The sequence below is a fragment of the Dipteris shenzhenensis genome, chromosome 11 (genome assembly GCF_047967505.1).
Source record: "Dipteris shenzhenensis isolate YYH24624 ecotype China chromosome 11, Dip_SZ_1.0, whole genome shotgun sequence".
Classification (NCBI taxonomy): Eukaryota; Viridiplantae; Streptophyta; class Polypodiopsida; order Gleicheniales; family Dipteridaceae; genus Dipteris; species Dipteris shenzhenensis.
The window spans coordinates 34125629-34144333 of record NC_141606.1 but is presented as its reverse complement, the minus strand read 5'-3'; the positions used below and the strand labels follow the sequence as shown (position 1 = coordinate 34144333).

The 18705-nt window shown below is 38.8% G+C and overlaps 1 pseudogene; it reads left to right on the top strand.

Moving 5' to 3' along the window:
* The first annotated feature begins 9092 nt into the window (after window positions 1-9092).
* On the top strand, window positions 9093-12738 carry LOC147896949 (uncharacterized; annotated as a pseudogene).
* Window positions 12739-18705: the final 5967 nt, after the last annotated feature.

Here is an 18705-nt window from a genome sequence, read left to right as displayed (position 1 = left end):
AATGGATGGACAGATTACATGTCTTCACGAAGATTGAAGCTTTATTACTAGAGGACATTTTATTTCATTGTAAAGCTTTATTGGCTAATTTTTTTACATTTGTACAAATATTTAAGCCTTGTAAATCCTTCTAGGCTATTTCCCACATTTATTGCCATATGAAGCCTTGTAAAGCCTTTTGGGCTATTTCCCACATTTATTGTATCAAGCGTTGTATATTGTACTTTACTTGTATGTATCTAAATTCTTCATTATCTTTTCTTGTAGGATTATGGAGCAATCAACTAATGTGGGGGCTATCCTAAATGACTCTGAGATCAGAGCATGGGTCTCTGATGTCACTTTGAATTTGAAAGGAAAGGAATATAGCCCCAATGGCTTTAGTAGGTGGACTCGATATCACCTGGGTAGAAGAGCTTGGTTTCTTCATTAAAAGGAAAAGAGACTCTTTCTACTTATGTCAAAAAGGGAGTTCAATGATGTTGAAGATCCATGGGATGCTACTTTCTTCAAAAAAGATATGACTTCAAGCCTTGTAGTAGGCATAATGATAGAGCCAAAAGAGACTTTTATGGATATTTTTACAAAGAGTTCAGATCCTGAAGGTGGCGGTCTTCATTTTGTTGTGTCAAGGAGAGACTCAAAGACCTTTGTGATGCCTCCTCCTCAACCATCAAAGTTTCTAGAGCTACAAAGTGCATTGGAGGCTCTTGCATATACTTGGGAGCAATTTCCTAGTGTGGTGGCAAAAAGGATGCATGCAAAGATAATGTTTGAGTACTTTCAGGATGCACAATATGCTCCTCATATTCAAGGATCTTCACATGAAGGAGATCAAAAAGCTCAGACTTTGATGCAGGGACAAGAAGAGCATGCACACTCTCACAAACGTGTAGAACATGAGTGCAAACTTCTAGAGCAAGAAATGGTGGATGTAACTAAGGATGATGAAACACAAGCCTTGAGTGCACGGGAATTAAAAAAATTGAAGAAGATCAAGGTCGCAATCCACTGTAGTTATGCTAGAAGGTCTTGCTAGCAAACCACGACATGAAATGCAAAAGGCTAGTACTGCAAGAGCCACAGTTCCAAGCCCGAGGCTGAAGATGATCAGGATGAACTCACATCAATCAAAAATCTTAATCTGCGTCTTAATGAAGCAGTTACAGATGATGATGTGGGATATATCTGGGGTCAAAGGATGTGGTTTGTGAATGCCAAAGATGTGGAAGCTGCAGCTGTCTTTACTAATAGCCGAAGCCTTGATATATCCTATGCACTGCAAATATACGAGGCTTTGAGAGATGGTAAGAAACCTGTGGCAAGCAATGTGGTCCTGCGCCCAATAATGTTTTGTCCAATCAAAAACAGTTTTCTGGATCAAATAACATTTACAGGGCCTACAGATTTCGAGGAAACCTTCAGTCGATTCTTTAAAGACACTCTTAAAAATATTCCACATGAACAAGGCAAAGAGGCACAAGGTGAGAATATGCTAAAGGAAGCAAAGAAGGAATTCCTCCTTCATTGCAGATTCCAGCCCATTTATGGTCAACATTGGGCTTATGCTTCTAATCAGATCACAAAGGAAGCAAAGGAGGTCAAAAGACTCACTTCAGAACAATTTGCAAAGATAAGTTCATTCCATTATTATCCTGCAACAATCTGTATATTCAAGCATGAGATCAAGTATTTGATTGACTCCGAAAGACTTAATCATTATGTCCATGGAAAGCGTAAGAAATCCTCAACATCAGAGGTCTTATAGAAGGCAAGGGCTATATGGACAACATTTGGTTCTCCAAATCCTAATTTGAAGCGAAAGGTCACAAAAGCAAACGCCGACACACTCACAAACTTCTATATTTCTTTGAGTGCAGTTGTGCCTAAGGGAACTCAAGAGCGAGAAGAAAATATGACAAGCCTCAAGGTGGTGAGGGATAGATATGCCGACTACACTTCTATCATATTTTGTCCTGTTGAAGTGTTCAATGAGATGCTTGAAACATGCATTGCTTGTGAGCATGGACAGTTGACCTATGAAGCTCCTTTGTTTATCTCCGAAAAGTCAAAGGTAATGGATAAGAAGGAGTTGACACAAGGATGTGGAGGCCTATAAAGTACTTACCTGACAAGTATGCATCCATGGCAACACAAAAAATTTTAAGGAAAGAATGGTTTTTTGGAAAAAAAGACAAAGACCACTGCATGGAAGAATGCATCAATGTACAGGTGAGGCATGATGCAGTGCATAGTGTCATTAAGTATTTGTTGTCAGAGAAACAAATTCCATTTACTCATTGTAACATTGACTATAATGTGGTCAAGCATATAGCTTCTTTGTCAACACCCAAGGTAAAGCTATGGGAAAACAGGTGGATTAAAAAGGATGAAGATGGGTCAGAAATAGTAACCTCTTACATGAGAAAAGAAATCCCACAACAGGTGGTTGCATATGTGGAAAGATTAATCAGTGAGATAAGGATGCCGACAGATATGCACCAAAGCTTTCAATTCAATGTAGAGGTTACGGCAGAGTCTGGAAATCTTGTGAACTTCAGGGGAGTTTCAGAAGATGAGTTCATCAAGAATGAGTCAGCATGGGATAAGCCACAACTATTCTTTATCAATGAAGTTTCTAGCGATGATATCCATTACTTCATTGATAGAATAGTATATACCACCATTAGCAAAGTGGCAATTTGCAACATTGTCATTTTTGTTGATAAAAAAGGCAAAGAAGCCATGCAGGTTACTCTAGAGCGAGCATATTCATCGGATTTGAAGATCTATAGTGGTGTTTATGCAGCAAAGAGAGGCAAGAGAGAATCTGGCATAGAGATTCAATCTCTTGAATCATTCTTTTTGTGTATGCGGAGTCCCAACCCTGATCACTCCTTACAAAAGAACATAAGAGGGAATTCAAATAATTTGAGATTGATGCTAGAAGAGCAAGATATTCCCAGGTCCATACATTATCAAAAAAACAACTATGGAAGTCCTGCAAAAAGTGGAAGTCTCTTGCTTACCATGATGGAGAATTTGCTACCGGCAGGTCGGGAGGTCACCTTGTGCAGGATGGGATATTTATTTGAGGATCTCCTCAGAAAAGGAAACTCCACAAATATTATTGAAAACAAGCATTTCATGGCTTATTTTCAGCTTCAAGCAAATCTAACCATAGGCTATGAAAAAGAGATAGACCACAAGGACACTGATGACATGGATGATTACCTTGAAGATCATAATGTCCCAGTTGATGATGATGAAAAGATGGACTTACATGACCCGTTCAGAGAGAGGTTGGTGGATGAAGACAAACATGATGATGCCTTCTTTGATAATTATGGCTCACACGGTTATGAAAAAAGGCCACTACGACAATACTTAGCGGTATGAACTCTCTATTTCTCAACTAAATACAATTTTTTAAATAAGATTTAAATTTAAAGATAATGAATCTAATCTCTCATATTTGTTTATAGGCAATAGAGGGAGAAGAAATGGATGAAGTCAATATGGAGGCACTCCCTTCTACTTCAGCAATGCAACCACCTCTAAATTTGATTGAAGAATCCCATGAGCACAAGAGCTTTAAAGACACCATGGAAAAGCAGAATGACCGCAATCATAGAATACAAGCTATGACAAAGACCCATTCTGCAAATTTAGTTGCATTGGATAAAATGGAGAGCTCATTTGAAGTTAGGATTGTTTTGAAACGAGAACCTCAGTATTTGAGCTTTGGTAGAGAGGAGGTTTCAATCCTCTCCAATCCTTTAAAAGAGGTTAATGACAATGTTATCGTGGCCATTCTCAGGTAACGTTTGTTTATTTGTTGCTACTTCAATGAGCTAACATTTGTTTATTTGTTTACAGTGTAGTTATATATCAGTTTCCTAGTGCAAAATGCAAATCAATTCTATGAGCTAACGTCGTTTGTTTATTTCTTGGTGCAGTGTAGTTATTTCTCAGCTTCCTAGTGCAGTGCAGCATCGTGTCTACATGCTCGATGCTCTCCTTTCTTCTATTATTAGCTCTCCTCAAAAGACTATTGAAGATGTTTGTACCTGGTTAAGCCCTTTGAATTTAGATGGGGTGCAAGTCATCTTTATGCCTTATCATGAGGAGTAAGTATCAACTCTAACCTTATTTTTACTATGTCTTTGGCAAGTTTCTGTAAAACAATAATCATTTTTATTCTGGTCGTGTAGCTCACATTGGAGTCTGATCACTTAGGACCTTGAACTCAACCGTTTGTGGTTTGTGAATTCAATGGAAGGCTATCATGACAACTCCCCAAGGTTTATTCTCATAATATTTTTGTTACTTTCTTATTTTGTATCTTATGATCATGATATATTAATATATTTAATATGTCATGATGGACAATGCTGCATATCGGCTAGTATCTACTGTCAGAACAACCACAGAGCAACAAGACCAAGTAGAATCCAAAAGAGGTCTACCAGTGGAGCAAAAGGATGGGCACAGTTGTGGGTGGAGAGTTTCCTACAACTGCATGTTGTTTCTTAGAGAGATTTTTGATTTGGAGTTATGAGTCAAAATGGAATCATATACAGAATCCGATCTACTAGCATTTTGGGCTGAGAGTATTCAGCGTCTAATTGCTACCATTGGGAAACAACCTAAAAATATGACTACATTGCAACATGTATAAAACCTTATCTTTATACTTGTATGCTTGTTCAAGCCTTTAATTGGGATGTGTAAATCTCATAACTTTTTTATATTTTCCTCCAAGAGGAGAAGAGACTGAGTCTAATGAAAGCATGCCATCTTTATACTTCTATGATTATTTAAACCTTTATTTTTATTTGGGATGTGTAAATCTCATAACTTTTTAAATTTTTCCTCCAAGAGGAGGAGAGACTCACTCTAATGAAAGCATGTATGAAACCTTACTTTTTAAATTTTCGCTCCAAGAGGAGGAGAGACTCACTCTAATGAAAGCATGTATGAAACCTTATTTGCTTGTTTTAGCCTTTATTTGGGATGTGTACATTGCATAACTTTTTTATATTTTTATAGCAGAAGGAGGATGTAGAAGACATAGCAAGTGAAGAAGAATACGATGTAGACTACTCTCTCAATAAGATGAGTCATGAAAATATGAATCTACTGGAGCAGATTGGAAGTTCATTCACCGCTATGTTGTTAATTCGACAACAACCTCATTTTTTTGAATTTGGTGAAGAAGAGATTTCAATCCTCTTGAATCCTAAGAAAGAGGTTAATGTCAAAGTCATTACAACCCTCCTCAGGTTTTATGCAGCGTTTTCCTTGGCTTTATACTTTGCTTATTTTGATTCAACCCAAGAAGCTAATACTTTTTTTTTTTAATATAGTAATGTTATAGCAAATTTTCCGCAAAATATACAAAGCCTTTCATATATGCTCAATCCTCGTATTTCGAAAGTGCTTAGCAACAAAGAAGAAACCATAGAGGATGTTTGCAAGTGGTTGAAGCACGTTCCTATGAATGAGGCACGAGTTATTTTTACAGCATATTATGAGAAGTAAGCATCAAACCCTACTTGTTTTTTCTATTGCATTGCTAGAATTGTCTCAAACACAGTAATTATTCTTTATTGATAATGCAGCTCACATTGGAGTCTGGTAGTCGTGGACATCTTTGCTAAGAAGTGCTTCTTTGCCAACTCAATGACATCCGTCCATGGCACTGTGTTAGAGTAAGTATAGACTACACTTGTTGTCACTTCTTGACATGTAGATTGATATGCAATGCACATATTCACTGTTGTTATATGCTTTGATGTGCAGATTAGTTCGAAAGTTAGTAGGTGCTATCGACACAGTAATGTGGCAATGTGACTTGGCACAACAAATAGAGTATATATATAACATGTCAGGTATCACATCAAGAGGATAGCCACATCTATAATTGTTGATGGAGGGTGGGCTACAATTGCTTTTTGGTACTTGGTCAAATTTTTGAGATACAAAATGACACCACACTGTCAACATATACGGATTTGCATCTCTATGCATTTATAACCTGTACCATTCGAGCAATCATTAAGGGTGACATTATGGACCCTCCCACAAGGCAAATAGATAATGGTTTAGAGGAGTGCAAAATGAATGCCGTCAAAGAGTCAAAAGGGATAGAAGACCTCAACTCTACAAACATGGCTTCATTGGAAGAATTGGGAAGCTCTTTTAATGTTAGGGTTATGATTCAACATAGACCTCAGTATCTTGAATTTGGGGGAGAGGAGATTTCAATCCTCTCTAGAGCTTCAAATGAGGTCAATAACAACATTATGATGGCCATTCTTAGGTTTGATACAAACTTTTTCTCTGCTTGATAATTCAATATTTTGATTAAATCTAATAAGCTAATATTCATTTATTTGTTGGTGCAGTATAGTTATCTCACGATTTGGTAGAGCCATACAAAACCGTGTGTATATGTTGGATTCCCTCCTTTCTCCTATACTTAGCGATAGCAGAAAGATGATAGCCGATGTTTGTAAATGGTTACAGCCTTTACATTTACATGGCATGCGAGTCCTATTTATGGCATATCACGAGATGTATCATGGCAACCTTTATTTTCATCTTATACTGGCAACATTGTGTTAAATAATAATGGTTCTTAATTATTTGTGTAGGGAACATTGGAGTCTGGTGGTTTGGGACCTTGAAGACAACTATTGTTGGTTTGTTAACTCGATTGTAGGATTTCATGGCTCAATGCAAACGTAAGTATTCTATTAATCTGTTGTTACTTCTATATTATGTACCTTATGTAATAGACACACTAAGTTTTTTTAATATGTCATGATGAGCAGGTTGATTGAGAAGTTGGTATTTGCTATCAGAGAAACAGGACAGTACAAAGACTCGCTAGACTTCCAAAAGCATTTAGTAGTAGAGCAAGAAGATGGGCATAGTTGTGGGTGGAGAGTTGCCTACAACTGCATGTTAATTTTCAAAGAAATTTTCTCACTTAAGCCACAGGTTTCATCGGAAGACTCTTTGGAGCTCAAATATTCAAAGGAGGATATACAATTGTTTCGGGCTGAAATCATTCGAGACCTAATTGCTGCCATTAGAATACAATGTGCAAATGAAGCAATATCAGAGCTTGCATTTAAGGAAGAGGAGACTGAGTCTACTATGAAAGCACTGCACACTACAGAAGAAGTAGAGACTCAGTGTACACCAACAGCACCACACCCTCCACTGGAAGCATTAGAAGAGTTGCCACAGCCTCCGCTTGCATTTAAGAAAGAGGATACTGACTCTACTCCGAAAGCACTACATACTACAGAAGAAGTAGAGACTGAGTGTACATCTAGAGCACCACAACCTCCATTGGAAGCATCAAACGAGTTGCCACAGTCTCCACTAGAAGCATCAAAAGAGTTGTGATGCATGTATGATGTTGTGTTTGTATATAGGCATGAGGAGCATATTCTCATGATGTTGTTTACTCCATGAATATTATGGTTGACATTTATTTGTTGCAATGTATGAATCATGATGTAGTTTTTGTTGATTATACACCAATTTCTAACTTATTACTTAAGTGGCATTTAGTCATGATATTTATATATTTATTTCATGCACAAAATTTTATGATATGAATGTGTGATGATGTGATTATTAGGAAATATAACCTTTTGTGATAAGAATTTTGATATGAATATGTGATGATGTAATATTTGTAATATATTTCATGGCAAAGTATCAATTCCCAATGCTCCACTCACTTAAAGTACAGCATTCCCAATGCTCTGCAAAATTTTATTCAGTTGGACAGTCTCCACTCACTTAAAGTAGAGCATTTCCAATGCTTCTCTCACTTTATTCCAAACCTTATCCTTATCATAGCGAACACATCATGCCTTAGTGCACTTGTATTCTTCCATTGTAGTCCTTCCACAAACACTCTCTTATTTCTTACATCCTAGTCCTTCTGATTAACTTGTATTCGTCTTTCACTTTACGTCTTCCCTCACTTTCTATCACTCTTGAAGGAGGGGCAGCTCACTGCGCATCCATCGCTATCACTCCCTCACTCTCCTTCTCCCACTTTCCCTCTAAGACAATGACTAGTTACTACCCGACTTCATTTACTGAACTCAAATTCTATCTTAGATCTCTTTTGTATGGACCAATGAAGGGAAAATCATTCGAGGAGGATATATTATGCACATGGCTGATTGATTTGAACTTAGCAGAAGAGGTGAATATCCTTAGCTTTCTTTTTCGCTTCTTTTAATCATGTACTTCTTATGTGAACGAGTTAAAATTTTGTACAGGATATGGCGGTGGCTAGAAGTTGTATTGAAAAAAATGGTGAAGATGAGGAAAGCCAAGAGAGAAAAGAAGAGTTGTTGAATGCTTACAAGTCGGCAGAAGATTCGAAACAAGTTGTGAGGAGAGTCTGTGAGGAGATTTGCGATGCCAGCCCTAGTTACGCATGGCCTACAAGTTTAAAGTCTGCTTGTTTTCATGAAGCCAATGCCATAGTAGGCACTTTCGAGGACATATGCTCTCTCCAATGACTTATTAGTCAAGTGATGGAAATTTAATTCCATAGAAATTTAAAGTAACTGTGAAATTTAATTCCATAGACTTATGTGTTTTCTAAAGTAACTGTAATAGACAAGAAATGAAACTACAGTTCCACAAAGACTTTTTAGTTCTCTGATGTAAAGTTGTAATAGACAAGAGAGACAAAGATGACATCTTCTAGGCTGAGCTAATGGAAGGTGTTTTTTAACACCATATGGCTTTGAGTTGTATGATTTTTTAAAATCTTACTTTTTGTCTCTTTTAACAACATGAAGTCCTCTTTTTTTAATGTACTCTAGTTTTAATAACATGTCACGTCATTTTTTCTAATTTGATTTTTTTAAATCTTACTTTTTGACTCGAAGTTTTGTTTTATAAGGGCCTCTTTTTTTTAAATGCCTTACCCAAAATTATCTCACAAAACAAATTTGGATAGTGCACTAGTCCAAAATTAATGAAATAGGTGTTATATGTTGTGTAATGGGTTCACTCCCTCACAAGTTTTGGATAAGCACATTGCAATGGTGCATCAGAGGCAACAATTAAGCCCAGATTGTGTTTATCAAAGAGATGATTTTGTTTCCATTAGGGATGTACTCAATATTGCAAAGCGTTTAGCTTCGAGTACATATGAACTACACTCCAATGATGCCCAAAGCATACGAATGTGGATGATTGAGAATAGAGACCATGTCTTCGTATACCAAGAACAAGACAATCACCATGACTTCATCTTTGGTATCCAAACGCCTTGGCAAGTATAGAAGATGAGTGAGTTTGGAAATGATAACTTGGTTGCATTAGACTCGACATTTGGAACAAATGTGTATAAGGTAAGAGTTTATATTTCTCTACACCTTATTATAACTGCATTTTTCATTCTCATTCTCATCCTATATTTCATTCATGTTCTGGTAATATAATGATAGCTACACTTTGGCTACCTTGTAGTTTCAATTGTACACTATGTTGGTTTTAGATCCACATCGTAATGGAGTTCCGGTTGCTTGGGTGATCACCTCGAGGTCCACTACAGATGTGGCCGAATATTGGTTGAGAGTGTTACGCAATCGTGTCCTTGACTTTAACAAGTTGTGGGATATCAATGCCTTTATGGTAGATGATGCAGCTGTAGATATCCAAGCTTTGAGGTACACATACATATTGGATAATGCATATTGTCATTTGTGTGTTTTTAGTCTCTGCTAATTTAAGACCTCCTAATAGCTTACTTACTCTTCTTTTGAATGCATGTAGACGTGTCTTCAATGTACCTATATGTTTATGCCTTTGGCATGTTCGACAGTGCTGGTTAAAGCATGTCATTAAAAAGGTCAACGATTGGCCCAAGCATGCCGAGATTTTTAAGAGGTTGGGATTAATCATGCATATGGGACGTGATAAATCATGGTCTGACAAGCAATTGATGGTTGAGGCTGAGATGGATATTGACCAATTCATAGAAGACTTTGTCGAGGAATCGAAGTTCCTAGAGTATTTTTAAGATCGATGGGCCCATCACTTACGTAAGTTCGGACATATCCATACTCAAGGTGGTGTTACTTCTCTATATGTTGACTTGTTTATTGGGTCTACAAATCTTGCGTAACCTCTCACTTGCTTATTTGTGCTACAGCTATGTGGGTTTGAGTAGCACGTACTCTCCCACATGATGCAAATCAAGACATGAACGGGGAAATCGAGTCATACCACGCAACTCTAAAGTCTCGCTTTTTATGTGAGAAGAAAAAAATATATGGGCGACGTATAGATTGGCTGGTGCATAAGCTTACATCAGCCTGCTTACCCTACTATTGGTATATGGATGTTCTTAAAGAGAAGGGGTTTAAGCATAACTTTAACATCGAATGGCTAATAGAGCATTCTGTCACAAGAGCCCTCAATATTAGCGATGCATCTGTTACATTTTCAAGGGATGGATGCACTGCATCAGTTCTAAGTGAAAGCAAACGCGAACATTATTACACCGTGTACAATGCCATCTCTGAATGGGCCTGCTGCAATTGTAATTGGTCCAAGAAAGGGAATGTGTGCAAGCATCAAATCAAAGTTATGCTTCTTCAGGGCTTAGAGGTGCACACGGTCATTCGCAAGTGCCACAACTTGTACCAGGACGAGATTGGTGCTTCCTTTTCATCACATGCTCCAACAACAAGAGTGCATGTACATGACTCGACACTACATCTAGATGAACGTTCAGGTAAAGGTACACATAATAAACTCATGAAATTATGTAATTTTATTTTGCAATGAGATGTACACTTGGTCCAACACCTACACTTCATGCCCACACATGTGATTGGCTAGAATTTCATGCAGATACTTCGTACTAGGACCCACACAATCAAGAAATGTTATTGAAGTCAATTATGTTAGACTTGGATGAAGTAGTCGAGATCGCAGGTGATTTTTTCTTCCACTGCATGCATGTGTGTCATTGCTCAAAGGAGTTTTCATTCATAGGGAAGGGTGAGACCAAAGAACATTCTTTTAATGAATTTGTGCATACTTGTAGCAGACATGGTCTTCAAGGGGCACCAAGATTAGATATAGTAAAAGCCTGTGCTTGGATTTCCACCTTCAAGGAAAAGACAAGATATTTGCCTACCATGTCATCAAAGGAGTCACATGACACTGATATGGCATTAAGTCCCGATGGACTTAGAGGTGATTGCATAATTTTCCGGTTCATGCACTAGGTATTCTTTGGTAGGGTCAGAGCCAAGGTGTGCAATGTGTAGAAAAATACATGCAAATGTGTTTACTTGGTTGCTTTTATGTACTTGTAGCAGATATGGAATCGACTTCAGAAGGGGAAGCTGAGGAACACATAGCAATCGACCCTATTGAAATTTCTATCTTCAAGCACTACATGGGAGAGTTACCTTCTAGCATCAAAACAAAAATATATGGGCTTGTGCAAGCCCAATCAAATTGGGAGTGTGGTCTTCCATTATACTACATGCCCACATCTTTGTATACGAGGTGGGTTTACATGTTGGAAAAGAAGTTTCAATTTTATCCCATCCAAAATATGGGACCTTTGCTTATGTGGATAGTTCTAGGCAAAATACAAGCAATTTGTTATGTGGAGGACCATGGACAGAGAGCAGCAAGTGAGACCACACATACCCAAGAGATTCCTCTGCTTTGCTCAAAATGGCATAGGACATATGGGACATGGTCATCTCAAGATTCCTGTTGGCACCACAAAGAATATTTGCATTGCCATGCCAGGGGATCCTGAAAGTCCAGGTACAATGTCCAAGAGAAGCTTGTAATAAATCATTGTGTGTCTATCTCATGGAATAGGTTTACCTCTTGTATACAACATGTGGCTAAGGCAACCCTATTTTAGTAGAGTTAGAGACGAATTTGCAAGATTTCATTGATGGCATGGCTCTAATCATTCCCAAGCACGTGCGAAAAATAATATTTGACAAGACAGATGAAAAAGGGCCATGGATGTATGGTTTCCCATTGACATACATGCCAAGTGATCCTCATACTAGATGGGCTTTTTGGTTTGAATGTGACTTTCATATTAGGCCACCCCAAAATTTGGGACATTTGCTCCTATGGCTGCTTTTAAGAAAGATTCAAGTAGCATGTTTTGTATTGTACGGAAGTGAAAACAATCACTCGATTGAATCTCATATTAGGCAAAATATTCTAGAGCACTTCCTATGCTTCTTACAAAACGGAACGATCCGCTTGGGAAATGGAGAGTATAGGTGAGTAGGCAATCAAAGTTCATTTGTATGTTAGTGTTGCCGTAAAAATTTGGAGAGTCTCTATTTGTTTTTTAAGAAAATGGCGAGCCTCTAATTTTTAAATTTTCATCATGCAAGTGATGACATGAGACTACTTCAACATCTAGCATCCCTAATGAGGTGAATGAAGCATAAATTTTGTGATGTAAAAGATGCTAGCAAGGCAACAGATTGTGTACTTCAGTTTCACGTTGTGGAAGATGGTTATGATAACAACATTGTTCGAAAGAAGCCATTTGTGGAACGAAGTCTTGCTAGGCGAAGAACACCACATGATAGTGCAAAGCCTTTCCAAAGGCCCAAGAAGAAGGCTCCTGTAACCATGCAAAAAAAACTAGACAAGCAAGCTACATCAAGACAACCTAATCCTTGATGTTATTATTAATCTTGAAACATTGAATTGATTGTCTACCTAGGAACATGTCATCAATTATGGATTATTTTTTGCATATTTTGAGATGACTATATACAAATGTTGTAATTGTGTCACTAGCCTTCTAATTTGCTTTAAAAATGGGTGGATCCTTCATAATGCACAAAGTCATATGATCATGTAGGCAGAAACTCTCTCTCTCTCTCTCTCTCTCTCTCTCTCTCTCTCTCTCTCTCTCTCTCAGCTTTAAACTCACTAGCTCTCACAGTTTAGATTTATAATGGAAGAAAAATAAAAATGGTTATATACAGAACTCGAGTTACATAGAATATTAAACTTGGAGGAAACATAATAAGAGTGGAGACTAATATGATTGAAAAGATCAACATGGACAATAAAGGAAAGCCTTGTATTATGACTCACAATAAATAAGGCTTACAATGTCATTTCCAAATAGAGATTACAATAGTTGCATTTTGAATACAAAGCACAAGATGCAAATAGTTCCTTAGTCCTCCTCCAAGGAATCGTCAACAAAAGGATTATCACACTTTGACTCAGGGATGAGGGATGTAGCCATGGAGGCTTGACGGGCTTGCTTCTTTTCGAGAACCTTCTTGGAAGTTCGAGACAAATGCTTCTCCTTACGAGTTGGAGTGTCCCAGGTAGCCATGAAACCTTGAACATGCTCCTCAATCCACTGTGCTTCATCTATCCCTTCTTTGCAAGGCAAGGTTTTCCATAATTTTTTGGCACTAAGCTTTGCCCTATATTTTGCCTGAGCCCTACAATTGGCATACCTCTCTTCGACCGAGAACGAGCGCTTTATCGATCATTGTAGGTGGCAAGAAGCACATGATGCATCCTCACTTTTCTTATCTTTGCATACTCGCTTTATCTTCGGACCACGCTTCAAGTGTGGAATAGGAGACATGTTGTGTATAATTCGCCTGTGGTTGTTAAATGTCCTCAGAGTTGTAAACTTCTTGCGTTGAAGCGGGCATTTTTTGACCAAGCAAACAAACCAATAGAGCCCTTCATCCTCCACTCCATGCTTGAAATTTTTACCGACCATGGTTTGTGACGTTGTTGGTGGCTAAGATAAGCTCCTACACATCTCCACACCAAATTCACATGGGTGTGTGATTGGTTATGAAGGTTTACATTACCAAAAAAAATATGTTCTTAATGCAAAAATTATATTCACACATCATGCTATTACATTCAACATTGAGAGATTGGCCAACAAAAGGAAAAAGAGATTGGGGATTTTAAAGATTTTGGCATTAAAAAAAAAAACTAGAGAGAGTGAGATTATATTCACAGAGTGCGTGATTACATTCATGACTAAATGTCTGCCTCAGACTAAACAAACGGGTTAGTAGAGTGTTGCTTACTAAGTATGAGTTGTCTTGCTTGGAGGGCCTAAGGCTTAACGTCGGGGCAGCGAGCCTTAGAGGCTATTGCTTTGTGGATCCTTGGAGCAAAGGAAGGGTGAACCTTGGAGTAGGTGCAGCCAGTGAACTTTGCAGGTGAAGGTGGGAGTGAACCTTGGAGCACACCTCAAACGGGAGGCCTCAGGCTGGAGTTGCGAAGAGTAGGGAGTGGGAGCAATGGATAAGGCCAGTGTTAATAGAGTATTCCACCAATATGGCCAGTGATGGAGGGGCAGGATAAGGGAGCTTTGGATAAGGGAGTTGGTCTTCCACGTGATGGAGCATAGCAAGGATGGAGTGGGATGGAGCACAGCAGCAGGAGCGATGTAGCTTTGGAGAAGGCAAAGCAGCAAGGGCGATGGGAGCAGCAGCAGAGGAGACTGAAGCACAGCAGGGGATAAATGCTTACCTCGTTGGGGAAGGTTAACCTTCCCCGTAATTCGCCTCAGATAAATGCAAGCCTGCCCTTCCGTTTGGAAAACTCTATTAGGCTCCAGGCCCATTGATGGAAGGAGGGACCCATGCAAGTGCTGCTCCCACAAAAAGACAAAGTGAGCAGGATGAGGATTATCCTCACCCACTCAGTTGTAGTTTAGTACCTTAGAGGTGGTTGGAGATCGGCCCGAGAGGAGCTCATAAAGATGACACTATGGAGATACAAGTTCTCGTTGTCCCATGCCGTTATGGGAGCCTCGAGGTTGCTTTTGTCATTGGAGACTATGAGGCTCGCCGTGGTTGGCCGCCGTTGGAGGCTCACAAGTTGCAGGGCTTGGTTGATGACCGATTGAAGGTCGGCTAGTAGAGGTGAGCCGTTTGGAGGCACAGGAGTTCGAAGCTATAGACTGTTGATGTTCCTGGCTGTGGAGAGCTAGGAATCAAGTCGGTGGGCTCAGCCTTTGGAGCTGGCCTTGTGTGGTAGTAAGCAGTTGAGAACCTTCTTATAGAAGCAGAAGCTAAAAGGTTCAATGTGTGCACTGCAACCGCCTAGAGCATGGAGCCGTGAATGGAGTGGATTAATCTTCAAAGAGCCTATCTTTGTGAACAAAGGTATAGAGCTTTTTTTTTAAGAGAAGAAGAGAATGCTCCCTATCTCTAGAGATTATTTCTCACAAGCACAATGGATGGACAATCTCTCTCTCTCTCACAATGGAAGTCCTCACAAAGAATGGAATGAACGAAATGAATAACTCTCAATGACCTCTCGAAGGAGATGACGGAAATCTTCTTTCAATGGACGGAATTTTCTCTCAATGGAAGAGAATGGAACACTCAATCTCTCTCGGTCTCTCAATCTCTCAATCACTCTCACAAGAAGGATGGCACCTCAGTGGAAGGGAGAACCATGCTCTGATACCATGACAAAATATGAAGAGGGGAGAGGAGAAGAGTGGAGATGAAGAGAGAGGGCACAGCTAGAGAGCACACCACAAATGACTAACTATACACTAGATTTAGTTGAAAAAATAGAATATATACAAACCCTTTTAGGGTTACGGTTAGGGGATCTAACCCTTTCCTTTATAGCTGCACTCTATAAGGTTAGTGCTATGCACATATGATCACGTGATGGTGCTATGCACACATGATCACATGATGTTGAGCGTGAACTCTCAACATCCTACTCCTTGTAAGTTTGTGTAGCATGGCACAAGTGCCAATCTCAACCCATTCTCAACAATCTAAATTAGTTTGCCACTCTCATTCTATGTCTATGTCTATGTCAGTGTTAAGTAGATTGGCAACAGCACCATGCTGATAGGGAAGATGGAATTAGATGTGGAACATTTATGCATAACATTTTTGAGACATTGGCACAGTGCCACTATCCACAAACTCTCATGAATTAGAATGGCACTCTCTATCAAAATGGCACTGGTGCCAATCTCATTTGTGTCATTCACACAAAGAATCACATCAGTGCCCACTGAAGTTAGATTGTAGAGAAATCTCCATGTGAGTTCGTACAGAATGGCATTGGTGCCAATCTCATGCAAGTCATGTACCTCCTTGTTATTTTTCACTAGTCTAGTCCTTTGTTTTAGGATTTATAACATGACTACTAGACCTTGAGCTTTGGTAATGGGATGCATAGGAATTATTTTACCTTGGACCCATGGAGCCATCGTAATCCACGAGATTTTGTGCAAAATGGCATTGGTCCCAATCTCCATATCTCAATTAGTTTGCCACTATCATTCTATGTCTATGTTTTTGTTAAGTAGATTCTATGCCATGCTAATAGGGAAGATGGAAACAAATGTGGGAACATTTATGCATAACATTTTTGAGACATTTGAAAAGTTCCATTATCCACAAGCTCACATGGATAAGGATGCCACTCTCTATCAGAATGGCATGGTTGCCATTCTCTATCAGAATGGCACTAGTGCCAATCTCATCTGTGTCAGTCACACATAGAATCACATCAGTGCCCACTAAAGTTAGATTGTAGAGAATTCTCCATGTGAGTTTGTACAGAATGGCACTGGTGCCAATCTCATGCAATCATGTGAGTGGCACTAGTGAGATTGGCTATGGTATATATTGAAATGGAGGTTGCAAGGAGAAATCTTGTAACATCATATTCACATTAAACATGAAAGGCATAGATTGGAGCGGTGCCATTCTAAACAGAAAGATTTATGCATTGATATATTTGATACAATGGCACCTGTGCCATTCTAAATTCACATGGATTAGGATGGCAGTAATGCCATCCTACTCCATGTGAGTTTGTGTCGAATGGCACAGGTTCCAATCTCCATCCATTCTCCACAATCTGAATTCGTTTGCCACTCTCATTCTATGTCTATGTCAGTGTTAAGTAGATTGGTAATAGTGCCATGTTGATAGAGAAGATGGAAACAGGTGTGGAACATTTATGCATACCATTTTTGAGACATTGGCACAATGCCACTATCCACAAACTCTCATAAATTAGAATGTCACTCTCATGGATTAGAATGGCACTAGTTCCAATCGCATTGAATTCATGTGAGTGGCACTAGTGAGATTGGCTATGGTATATATTGAAAGGGAGGTTGCAAGGAGAAATCCTGTAACATCATATTCATATTAAACATGTAAGAAGTATATTGGCAATGGTGTCATGCTAAACTGAAAGATTTTTGCATTGATATTTTTGATATAATGGCACTCGTACCATTCTTGAGACATTGGCCACAGTGCCATTATCCACAAACTCTCATGGATTAGAATGGCACTGGTGCCATTCTCTATCAGAATTGCACTAGTGCCAAACTCATTTGTGTCAATAACTCATACTATCTAGAAGATATACTAACTATTTTGGTGCCATATAGATGATCTATTGACAGACTGTAATTGATTTAGTGCTATATAACACACACAATAACTTTTATCCATGTGAAAGAGAACTCATACAACTGCATAACATTAAGATAGAACTTGTGGATGTGCAATCTGCTTTACAACATAGACAAACATCAGAAATATATGTTTAATTACAAAGATTATTTAGTAGGTACATTGGTCCTACAAACTATAGTTTTGTAAGACCAATGTACCTACCAATATAGCTCCTTCACAATATAGTTTTTTATATCATGTGAACCATAATGACATCAAAAGCCACCCATCATGTAAACAACAAATCTTGATATCGAAGAACAAAATGACATCATCCAACAAGGGAGATGCAATACTGTTGGGTTCCCACAACACTAATAGAGACCCATGGATATAATACCTTGGAAACCTTAATTTTGGTACCCAAGGTACTACACTGTAACAAGATCATCTCCATCATCTTCAAGAACCAAGGACAATGTGCTCAATAAAGACTAGAAGAAAGAATGGAGGGCCAAGCTCTAAAACCATGATAACAATAAATGAGAGGCAATTGTCAGATTCAAGCCTACCCGTCATATGAAATTATGAATGTTAAGGATTCATACCTTCAACCACACATGAGGGAATGTCATCATCAGCTACCTCCACTGGTCCAACATGAGTCTACCCAAGGCTCCTCCACATCTTTCACCTGCCCCCCTGAGCCATCCGACTCATCACCTCCATCAACCTGTAACAATTCCTTCTCCTTCATTTTTCTAGTCACTCCAGCTTCAAGGCATTGCAATGCCTTCTTTCTTCTTTTTAATTTCTTTGAGCCTGAAAGTGCATTTAGAGATCATATTCAATTGATACTAGATAGTCTAGTAGGATGAACATGTATGAAATTATGAATGTTAAAGATTCACACCTTCAACCATACAGGATGTGATGTCTCTTGGACCGTGGCTAGACTCCACAAACACAGAGTGGTCATGACTACTACATAGAAAAGTGGAGTCCAGATCACTGGTCCTCCCTCTCTTAAGTGTTCTTACATCTCCACCCACAAAGCCTCCTTCACCTACATTACAAAATTAATAGGGAAAGTACTATCATAGAAAAATGGACACTAAGAACAATTGAGGATATTATTGCAATACACACTTGTAATAGGCGTCACGTGCTCGCCACCATTAGGAGAAGTAAAAGTAGAATC